The following is an 11971-nucleotide window of genomic DNA, read 5'->3' as shown; positions in this document are numbered from 1 at the left end:
TGGTTGCTGGACTTTTACGTTTGTCTTGGCCTTTTTTTTTTTTTTTTTTTTTCCCATGAGTAATCAAAAGCTGTGCTCCTGGCCTCAGTTCAGGGGTCATTGCAAAACAAGTTGATTTCTCAGTCTGGCTTACTTAGAGCATTGCATACTTCTAAATTACTAGAAAGTTCTATTTCTGTGTGTCTTCACCGTGTCTCAGGCAACTCTTGTTTGTCTTTGCACATTCATTTTAGGAAAGTGCGTATTTAATGTGAGTAAATGGGGTGGAAACCTGTAACTTACTCGTGAAAATTTCCTTAAAAGGCCACCAGAGACCACTTATACCCGTATTTCTGCAACAGATAGATACAGGCCATTTGATAAATATAGGCCCCTGAATTTTGATTAAGCGTCTTTCTGCTATGTGATTCTAAACAGAACTCCAGATCTAATATATGTGATAAAATCAATTTGAGGGCTCTGGATCTCATAAATCCTCTTAGCCTCCTTGGGCTTAACTACCACCTGATCTTGGACATGGTAATCAGCTAGAAACACCCTGTCCAACCAGAGTATTTCACGACCAATCTACGTCAGTGCTTGGCCATCAGTTGGCAAGTTTCAGGGTGATCAAATATCAAAAGTGGACATCATGGAACATGTGCTTTCGCCAAAGAAAATCCCTTCTTATTCCTCCTTAAAACCCATACATGAAGGTTCCAGAATAATTACATTATTAGCTGATAATCATGTCAAGAGTGTTCAGGAAGATAAATAATATTAATAAGGAACAATAGCAAGTAATTGACATATTTAAAAAGGGAATAGTTTTCAGAGTATTTTCCTGATGAAGAAATTGAATTTTTTTTTCTTTTTCTGGAAATTTGTCCCCATGCTGTTTCTTTTTCTGAGTCAATGAATTTATATTTTTGCTTCTGATTTACTCACACCCGAAATATTGTTTGTATTATAGCAAACTGATCCCATTTCAGTGTTATTGCATACTTGTGTGGAGCTTGTGTGGGATAAATGACAATGAAGAGGAAGCCTTAGGAAGAGAATAAAGGGCAAAGAAGGATATGTATACTTCTGTTCTCTGCCTCACTCTGTAACTAGTGCTTGCCACTGGCTTTGGAGGAACTGGATCTGAAAGCTGAAGGCTGAGGCTGATGGACAGGTATGACTGTTCTTTGAGCTATGGATTCCTTCCAGGAATGATGGAGTCAGAAATGTCCTTATGTAAGGGCCAGCTTCTTAGCAGTAGGAAAATGGCCTTTCTCACTATTTAGGAAAGAATATAGATATTTCTGGGGCGCCTGGGTGGCTCAGTCGTTAAGCGTCTGCCTTCGGCTCAGGTCATGATCCCAGGGTCCTGGGATCGAGCCCCACATCGGGCTCCCTGCTCCGCGGGGAAACCTGCTTCTCCTCTCCCACTCCCCCTGCTTGTGTTCCCTCTCTCGCTGTGTCTCTCTCTGTCAAATAAATAAAATCTTAAAAAAAAAAAAAAAAGAATATGGATATTTCTGTTATAACCCCTAGATTAAGGAATTAGATGATATACAAGGTTAAATTATAGGTGTTAATAAAGTGTTTCAGAAAAGGTTACCTTTGGCTACTTGAAAAGTAAATGCATTTCTAGCCTTCCTGAAATGTATACTGTAGGCAAATGTAGTTTGTGGAGAATCAAAACAACTTTCACTAAAGTGAGTGAGTTCATTTCCATTTTAGAGGTATTTGGCCTTGGTATTGAAAATAACAACCTCCCGTCCCCTTCTTTTTGTTTCTCTGGAAAATATAAACAAACACTAAAACAACAACAACAAACCCTCTTAAAATCTGTTTTCTTCAGAATTCATAAAAATCTTTAACTCGTGGGAGTCAGTTTTCCTTTTATAAGAAGGTGAAAATAACCTTAGCCTCCAGATTGAAAGGTGATAATAAAATAGAGAACCAGAAATAAGCCCATTTCTTCAAACTTGATTTTTGACAGCATTGTAGACCAATGGGCATAGGACAGATTTTTAACAAATGGTGCTCAGACAGCTAGTTTTCCATATAAAAAATTAATTTTGGACTCTTACATCATAAATAGAAATCAGTTTTAGGTGGATTAAAGACTTGAATGTAAAAATCAAAATTGAAAAATTTTAAAACACTCAGTTGGAAAATATATTTTGAGGTCAAGGGTACTTTCTTAAATCAGATGCAAAAAGTACAGTCCATAGAAGACAAGATCGATAACTTCAATTATGTTAAAATTAAGAATTTCTGTTCATCGGGGCGCCTGGGTGGCTCAGTCGTTAAGCGTCTGCCTTCGGCTCAGGTCATGATCCCAGGGTCCTGGAATCGAGCCCCGCATCGGGCTCCCTGCTCGGCGGGAAGCCTGCTTCTCCCTCTCCCACTCCCCCTGCTTGCGTTCCCTCTCTCGCTGTGTCTCTCTCTGTCAAATAAATAAATAAAATCTTTAAAAAAAAAAAGAATTTCTCTTTATCAAAAGGTGCCATAAAAAGAAGAAAATATCCACAAACTGGGAGAAAATATTTGCAACACATATGTGTAACTGATAACATTTTAGTATCTAGAACAAAATTTCCATACTTTGGCACTGGTAACATACTGGGGCAGATAATTCCTTGTTTTGGGGGCTGTCCTGCGCATTGTAGGATGTTTAGCATCATTTCTGGCCCCTCACTACTAGATGCCGGTAGCTCTCCGCTACCCACCCATAACCATCAAAAATGTCTCCAGACATTGCTAAATGTTTCTTAAATAGCAAATTCTCTTCCAGTTGAGAACCACCTATCTAAACTAGGTGAAAAACCCTTACGAAAGAGACAGTGCAATTGAAGAAAGAGCCAAAGGCTTCTGTAGGTACTTCACAGAGAAGGAAACTCAAGCATATGAAAAGATTCTAAACTCACCGATAACCAGGAACACAGGAATGAAAACCACAAAGATGCCATGTCATGCATACGATTGACAAAAATTTTAAGATACCACAATAACAAGTGTTGGCAAGAACATGGAGCAACGGGAGAACACCTGTATGCTGTTTGGTATTGTAAATTAGCACAACCACTTTGGAAAACAGTTTGACATCAAGTACTAAAGTCTGAAGTCGTGCATGCCTCACAGCCAGCACTTCCTAAGGAATATCCTAGAAAAGTTCTTAAACATTGTTACCAGGACATACGTACAGAAATGTTTGTAACACTTTTAATAGCAGATGAATGGGAATCAACCTAAACATATCAACAGTAAAACTAATCAACTTTTTGTGTCGTCATTCAATGGAAATGTATACAGCACTTAAACTGAATGAATTACAGCCATGCAATATCATGGATGAATCCCAGGAACATAGTGTTGTAGGGTAAAAACACATCACAGAAGATGGCATACAATATGATTCCATTTGTACAAATTACAAAAATTGTCAAATAATATATTGTCTAGGAAGATAAACACATGGTTAAACTACTAATAAGAGCCTGAATGTTATAAACACAAAATCTGGACTAGAAGCTCTGAGGGAAAGGAAGGGGAAGGGAAGGGAGGAGAAGGGACGTATAGGGGAATTTACAGATATTGGTAATGCTCTATTTTCATAAATCAAGTGGTAGATATATGAGGGTTCATCATATCATTTTACATACATTTTATTAACTGCTTAATAAAACATTGAAAGAACATTATTCTAAAATTAAGATCAAAAGCATACAATCTTCACTCTAATAATGTTTCTGTGCCTTCCAAAAATACAGAAAAACACAAGTCTCTGTAGTTTACAAAGATTACTCTTTTATGCTGGGTGATGCATGAGGCAGAGATTTAACATTCTGTCCTAATAAGTAGAAATTATAATTTGACTATCTTCAAGATAAATGAAAAATATTACCATTTCATTTTATGCAAATTGTGCCAAAAATCCAGATTTTAGGTGATGCCCAATGAGTTAGAAAGTCATTTTATAAAACATTTTCCCTTTTAGCTTCTAGATTTGGGGAAAGACTTCTGTGTCAAAGTTGGGGCCTCCTACAGAAACCAGAAATATGCTTTAAGATAAAAGCCAGAAAGCTACCCAGGAAAAGCAAATAGAAACTTGTATAATGCAGTAAGTACTGGAGCATAAATTGGAACTTAAGGTGACTTAATTTTTCACCCTAGACACCACTGAAGCGAAAAATCATTCTCAAAATATCAGAATTTGAAAAAATAGGTGAGGCAAGAGTAGCTAATACAAACTTGCCTTCAGAAATGCAAATGTTTTTACTGATCTGATACTTGACTCTGGAAGAAAAGAACATTTTTAGAGGAAGTAATAACTTTACTGAGCATTTATAGGCTAGGTGGTGTTCTGAGAACTTTGCATTTATGAACTCATCCTCACAATACCCTATGAAGTAAGTGCTATTATTATTAATACCTCGTTTACAAATGAGGAAACCACTACAGAAAGGTTAAATACTTTGCCCAAGATTTTTCTACTAATAAAGACAGAGCCATGATTCTAAGCTAAACAGTCTAGCTTTCTCTCTATAGGCCAAAGTAAAAAAATAGGATTCTGGATGAATAACTAGAAGAAACAGCCCGTAAAGATTTCTCTGAGGAGGTGCCATTTGAACAGTGTTGACAAAGGCAGAGGAAGCTGTGTAAGACAATGGGAGTCTTGGCGCTCCATCAAAGACTAGTTATAGGTGGAGTAACACAGGTCCCAGTTTGCCTGGGGCACTTACAGTTTACCCCTGTTTTCCCAGCACGATTATTAGTAGCTTCCCCTTTCTCAAACTTCTAGGTTTGGATGATAAATTGTATGGCCATTTTACTTACGGAGTTTATCTTGAGTGTAAGCAATTCCTAGAGAATCCCACCAAAGTCTTTGAGGTATAGCTAAAATGCAAATCTCTAGCCAAGTCTGATAAGTATGCCTCATTAACAAGAATCGGTTAATCTGTTTCTAAAGAACACAGCCAGGGGGAATAGAGGGCACCCCACTGAAAGTGCATGGGATCACTGCCTTGAGTCCCATGCCCTTAAGGGACGGTAGCTTTTTCAGTTTTGTAAGCCAACTTCTATGGCCTTTAAGGCCTACAGGTGCCTGGGAGCCATCCCTGGAGAATTGGAGGCAATGTAGAGTTAAAAGGAGGGAAAATCTTTGATGGTCTCTGCCAGAGGGGTAGAAGTTGAATGGGGGTTTTCCAACCCCTTGGGAGAAAAGAGTTTAGAGTTTCGGACCTGGGATGTTGAAGGTAAGAACTTTAAAATTCTGAAACAGTCGTTTGTTGTAGTATTTATTGTCTCCTCTACTTCTCCAGAGTAAAAAGAAACTTGAAACCAAAGGAACAGGGTGCTGAATAGATCATCTGGACTCTTCAGCCATTTTTGTGAGGAGCTACAACCCTATAGAGGGGGTGTCAGTTGCTTTAAGGAGTACAGGTAAGTATCGCGTTCCCCGAGCAGGCCGTTCAGAGAGTTGGTCTGTCCGTGCAAAACCAAGTGCTCTAGTACCAAGGAGTAAAAAAGATTTAGAAAAGTACTTAGCTTAAAATTATTAGTCGTGTTATTTGAAGTAGAGGATTCTCAACTTTTATTCCTACCTCATGAAAAGACAAGAAGTGATCCCAATAATTATTGTTGTATGTTAAATCTCATCATTTCATTGGCAAGACAAAGAGAATGGGACAATGGCAAAACCAACACTGACTTGATCATGGTGAGTAGGTCCATGATCTGGTTATAAGCTCATTGGGAGAACATGATGAAAATATTTTCAACGTTATGAAGTGACACTTAAATAGGTTTTGATTTTTACAAAAACTAAATCTGCATTGCTCAAACTGGATAGGATAAAGAGCCCCTTTTCTATCACTCTGTGACATTACCGAGTAAGCCTACACGTTCAGATCAGATTCTAAAGATTCCTGGGGGGAGGCTTCTTGAAACCAAAGTTTAACAGAAGTGACATTTTTGTTTCTTTTCTTGGCTAGGAATTCATTCTCAGTATTTAACCATACTAGAAAAGCTATGACATAACTTTTGGCTTTTTCACCCATGTACATACATTAGTTAGGAATCTCTGTGTTGGTTATCATAAAAACGAAAAATCTGGGGGCACCTGGGTGGCTCAGTCAGTTAAGCGTCTTTTTTTTTTTTTTAAGATTTTGTTTAGTTATTTGATAGAGAGAGACACAGTGAGAGCTGGAACACAAGCAGGGGAGTGGGAGAGGGAGAAGCAGGCTTCCCGTGGAGCAGGGAGCCCAATGTGGGGCTCGATCCCAGGACCCTGGGACCATGACCTGAGCCGAAGGCAGACGCTTAACGACTGAGCCACCCAGGCGCCCCAGCATCTGACTCTTGATCTAAGCTCAGGTCTTGATCTTGGGGTCCTAGGTTTGGGCCTCGCATTGGGCTCCATGCTGGACGTGGAGCCTACTTAAAAAAATAAACACTAAGGGCCCCTGGATGGCTCAGTTGGTTGAGTGTCCGACTCTTGATTTCAGCTCAGGTCATGACCTCAGGGTCTTGAAATCAAGCCCCGTGTTGGGCTCTGCACTCCGAAGGGAGTCTGCTGAAGAGTCTCTCTCTCTCTTCCTCTCCCTCTGCCCCTATCCCCCCAACGCTCGCACGCTCTTTCTCTAAAGTAAATAAATCTTAAAAAAAAAAAAAAAAAAGAGTCAGAACACAGAAGAAAGGTCTGACAAGGGGTGTGTGCCCCAGTTTTGCAGCTTTACTCAGGCAACAGGCCATAGTCACAGCATGACAGGAGGTGGTGGAAGTGCTGATAGAAAATCAAGCAGGCTTCTGGCCTGAGAAACCAAACTAGAGGTTAGGACAAATACATTCACCCAAAAGCAAGGAGGGAATTGTGAAAAGGAGAGAGGTAGAGAAAAGGATCCCTAGGTTTTTGTGCAGATTCTACCCAAGTCTCTGGCTGACCCTTCTACTGTAGACACAAAGCACCTCAAAAAGGACAAAAGAAATCAGATGAGCTCTGAGCCGTTGCCTACATCCAAAAGAGACTGTTCTCAGTTTGAGTCTCACCAAATTAATTCACTTCTAAAGCACAAAAACATCAACATTCATTGGAGGAAGATTTTAAACACACACACACACACACACACATACACATCCTCTCTACCCTTTAGACATAACAGAATTCAGAGTCTCAGTAAAACATAATATGCAGGATATAATCCAAAATTACTCTGATATATAAAGAACCAGGAAAATATGACCCATTATCAAGGGAAAAGACAGAGAGGCCAGATCAAGATGTTAGAATTAATCAGACAAGAATATTAAAGTATCTATGATAACTATACTCTGTGGAGTAAAGGAAAACATACTCATAATAAGTGAGAAAACAGTAAAACCTCAACAGATAGTTATAAAATATAAACAAGAACAAAATGAAAAAATTTCAAAAGTAAGCATTCAGTATCTGAAATTATAAAGTCATTGAATTGGCTTCATAGTAGGTTACACATTGTATAAGGGGAAAACTATAACATTGTCTTACGGTGTGTGTCTATTTAGATGTAATGCATCTGACAACAAGCATAAATAATGGCAGGGCTATTAAATGGAATCAAATGATTGCAGAATTACTACATTTTATGGGAAAGTACAATAGTAACTCTAAAAGTAGACTGTGAGGAGTTAAGAATGTTTATTTTAATTCCTAGCATAACCACTAAGTAAATTGTGCAAAAAGTATAGTTAAAATGCTAATAGGTAATCTTTCATGGATATTAAAAATCAAAAAATCCAAAAGTAGGCAGAGGGGCACCTGGGTGGCTCAGTCATTAACTGTCTGCCTTCAGCTCAGGTCATGATCCCAGGGCCCTGGGATGGAGCCCCACATCAGTCTCCCCGCCAAGCAGGGAGCCTGCTTCTCCCTCTCCCTCTGCCTGCTACTCTACCTACTTGTGATGTCTTTTCTCTGTTTCAAATAAATAAATAAATCTTTAAAAAAAAAAAAGTAGGCAGAAAAGGAGGAATAAAAAAACAGGAGAATATAGAAAACAAACAATAAAATGGGAGATTTAAATCCAACCCTATCAAAAACTACTTTAAATATTAGTGGATCAAATATTCCAATTAAAAAACAGAAATTAACAAAACAGAATTAAAAGGAAGACCCAAGTATGCTATATGCAAGAGATGCACTTTAAATATAAAGACACATGTAGGCTGAAGGAGAAGATATACCATGTGCTGTGGACTGAATGTTTCTGTCCCCCCCAAACTCATATATTGAAATCTTAACCTCCCAATGTGATGGTATTAGGAGGTGAGACCTTCTGGGGGTGATTAGGTCATGAGGGTGGAGCCCTCCTGATGGAATTAGTGCCCTATAAGAGACCCCAGAGAGCTTCCTAGTCCTCTTTCCACTATGTGAAGATAAAAGAAGTCGGCAGTCTGCAACCCAGAAGAGATCCCTCACCAGAACTTGACCGTGCCGGCACCCTGATCTTAGGCTTCCAGCCTCTAGAACTGTGAGACATAAGTTTCTGTTGTTTATAAACCACCCAGTCTATGGTATTCTGTTATTGCAGTCCAAACAAAGACACTGTGTAAACAGTTAACACAGAAAGGCTGGAATGGTATTCAGTGGTATTAGTATCAGACAAAATAGACCAGTGAAAAAGAGTACTATCAGAAACAAAGAGGGTCGGGCGCCTGGGTGGCTCAGTTGGTTAAGCGACTGCCTTCGGCTCAGGTCATGATCCTGGAGTCCCTGGATCGAGTCCCGCATCGGGCTCCCTGCTCGGCGGGGAGTCTGCTTCTCCCTCTGGCCCTCCCCCCTCTCATGGGCTCTCTCTCATTCTCTCTCTCTCAAATAAATAAATAAAATCTTAAAAAAAAAAAAGAAACAAAGAGGGTCATTTTATAACGGCAAAAGCATTGATTCATCAAGAAGACATAATAATCATAAATGTGTATGTGCCTAATAACAGAGCTTCGAAAATACATGAAGCAAAAACTGAAAGAATAAAAAGAAGAAACAGACAATTCCACAATAGCAGTAGGAGATTTTAACATCCCACAGGAAGTGGTCCATCAAGGGGCAGAAAAAAACAATGAAAATATAATCTGAACAACACTATCGACCACCTCGATCTAACTGATACAGAATGTTACAACGAACAATAGCAGAATACATATTCCTTTCAAGTATACGTGGTGCTTTTGCAATGAATCATATGCCAACCCATAAAACACCTCTCACTCAAAATAAAATTATCGAAATCATAGAATATGTTCCTTGACCATACCAAAATTAAAAATCAAGAAAAATGCATATGGTCCCCAACTTTTTATGATTCCACTTATGATTTTTCAACCTTATGATGGTGTGAAAATGATACACATTCATTAGAAACGATACTTTGAATTTTTATTTTTTCCTGGGCTAGTGCTATGCAGTATCATTCTCCCTCATGATGCTGGGCAGCAGTAGTAAGCCCCAGTTAGATCACAAGGGTCAACAACCGATCCACTTATAACCACTTTGTACCCATACGACCATTCTGGTTTTCATTTTCAGTATAGTATTCAATAAATTATATGAGATATTAAATACTTTATTATAAACCAGGCTTTGTGTTAGATGATTTTCTCCTACCGTAGGCTAATATAAGTATTCTGAGCACATCTAAGTGAAGCTATGATGTTTGGGAGGTTAGGTGTATTACATGCATTTTCCACTTAATTGTATTTTCAACTTATGATATAACCTTATCATAAGTCGAGGAAGATCTATACAGTATCTATAAAAACATCCCAAATTTTAAAATAAACAACTTCTAAATAATCTATGGGGCAAAAAAATCACAAGAGAAATTAGAAAGTATTTAAAGCAGAAAAGTAATGATGGGACTCCTGGGTGGCTCAGTCAGTTAAGCATCTCAGGTCATGACCCAGGGTCCTGGGATCGAGCCCCACGTCGGGCTCCCTGCTCCGCGGGGAACCTGCTTCTCCCTCTGCCTGTCGCTCCTTCTGCTTGTTCTATCTCTCTGACAAATAAATACATAAAATCTTTTAAAAAGGGCACCTGGGTGGTTCAGTTGGTTAAGCGACTGCCTTCAGCTTAGGTCATGATCCTGGAGTCCCTGGATCGAGTCCCACATCGGACTCCCCGCTTGGCGGGGAGTCTGCTTCTCCCTCTGACCCTCCCCCCTCTCATGCTCTCTCTGTCTCATTCTTTCTCTCTCAAATAAATAAATAAAATCTTTAAAAAAATCTTTAAAAAAACCCAGAAAAGTAATGAATATACAACATATCAAAATTTGTGAAATGCCACTAACCCAGTGCTTAGAGGAAATGTATGGGTTTATTTTATTTTTTTATTTGAGTGTAGTTGACACACAATGTTACATTAGCTTCACATGTACAACATAATGATGCAAAGAAATTTATACATTATGTTACGTTCACTACAAATGTGGCTACCATCTGTCCCGATACCTCCCTATTACAACATCATTAGCTATATTCCTTATACCGTCACCTAGTCATTCCATAACTGGAAGCCTGTATCTCCCACTCCCCGTCACCTGTTTTGCCCAACCCTCCACCTCCCCCCCCCCCCACCCGTCTGGCACCCATCCATTTGTTCTCTGTATTCATAGGTCTGGTTCTGAAAAGGCTACATACTGTATGGTTCTACCTTTATGACATTCTAGAAAAGGTGGAACTTTCTAACATTAAAATTCTATATGGTTTTTAGTAATACTGTTTATAACTTTTCAGAAGGGAAGGACCAAGGCTTTATTTATTTCCACTCTTAGGAAGAAGGTAGGGAAGCTACCCCTTAAAGAGTCACTGAGTCCCTGGGAACCTCGGGTGCTCCTAGGGACCAAGAGTTTGAAGAAGCAAGAGTAAAGAAGCAAGCAGGGAGGAATTTGACAGTGGCAAGCAGAGTAGAAATAGATTAGACGGGGTGGCGTTGGGGAACCTGAAGAGGAATGTTTAGAGCAAAGAAGGAAGACTAGTGAATGGAGGCATGGCATGACTCTGAAGTCCTGGAAACGTGCAGGGTGGAGTAAAACACACTGGAGTTGGCTGGAGTTCTCCCGGGCTGTGGGTGCAGTGGCTGCCACAAGGCGGCGCTCTGACTACATCTACTTTGGTTTCCACTGTGCTTTTCATTGTCCCACTCCTCTCTCAGTCTTCAAGGGCTCTAACTAGAGGTCTGTCACACTCCAGCCATAGTCAGCCAGCCTATTATTAGTGCCAAGCCTTCCGCCTGGAGCAATGACAGTGTAAATTTCAGCAATGGCAGAAAGGGGACAGATACAGCTGTTGTGCATTTTAGAATAATTGCTACAGGCCATTTGGAGACAGCTTTATAATAATGGCACTTATACAGACTTATACAATATTTCCCTTTTCTGTTTTATTCCCCCCCTCAACACTTTGCAACATGAGTTTGTTAATCCACTCATCTCATGAGTCTAGAATTATTGTCTCCCTAATTTTATTTGATTTTACTTTATTTTATTTATTTTTTAAAGCAACAGGCATTTATTTGGGCAATTAGAATTGCAAGTCAGAAAACAACAGATTCAGGTAGAACCTGGGTCCTGTCTGCTCCCCAGTTTTACAAAGCAAGGTACCATCCAGCCCTTTCATACCCTGTTCCTTCTGCAAAGAGCTCCGCTCTCCCTGCCCTCACCTAATTGACTGTCTTTTCCCAACACAAAAGCCATTTGTGAAAAACCTCTCCTACCCGACCCAAGTCTGGCTCTTGTTTTTACTTCCATTGTCACCTGTTCACTCACCGGCTAGCTAGTGTTCATCTCATTGCATTCTAAATGGGTCTTATCTATCACCTCTGTTCCAAGTTCCTTGAACTTTCTTATCTTATATTACCCAGTGTCTGCCACAATTCCCCACATAGTGAGCAGATGAATGGATAAATAAAGCAAGCTCTAACAGATCAAAGCCCTTGCCCCATCTTAAGTCCATAGCAGGGTTGGAAATATCC

At 39.6% G+C, this 11971-nt stretch overlaps 1 protein-coding gene across 3 annotated transcripts in view; it reads left to right on the top strand.

Annotated features, from left to right (window-relative positions):
* The window catches only part of HTR3B (5-hydroxytryptamine receptor 3B), a 52497-nt gene that overhangs the window by 427 nt on the left and 40099 nt on the right, over nucleotides 1–11971 (top strand). For 2 of the 3 annotated variants that reach the window (XM_064577417.1, XM_064577418.1), the window contains exon 2: nucleotides 5295–5415. The gene's annotated coding sequence lies outside the window, so the exon portion shown is untranslated. Of the gene's footprint in view, nucleotides 1–53; nucleotides 1157–5294; nucleotides 5416–11971 lie in introns of those variants that run through there. The other variant, XM_064577419.1, reaches the window with a different exon arrangement.

The sequence above is a fragment of the Mirounga angustirostris genome, unplaced genomic scaffold (assembly GCF_029215605.1).
Source record: "Mirounga angustirostris isolate CCGP_5_RB_7025 unplaced genomic scaffold, mMirAng1.0.hap1 SCAF_13, whole genome shotgun sequence".
NCBI classification, from domain to species: Eukaryota; Metazoa; Chordata; class Mammalia; order Carnivora; family Phocidae; genus Mirounga; species Mirounga angustirostris.
Note: the sequence above shows the minus strand (reverse complement) of the source record. Positions and strands in the feature narration are given on the sequence as shown.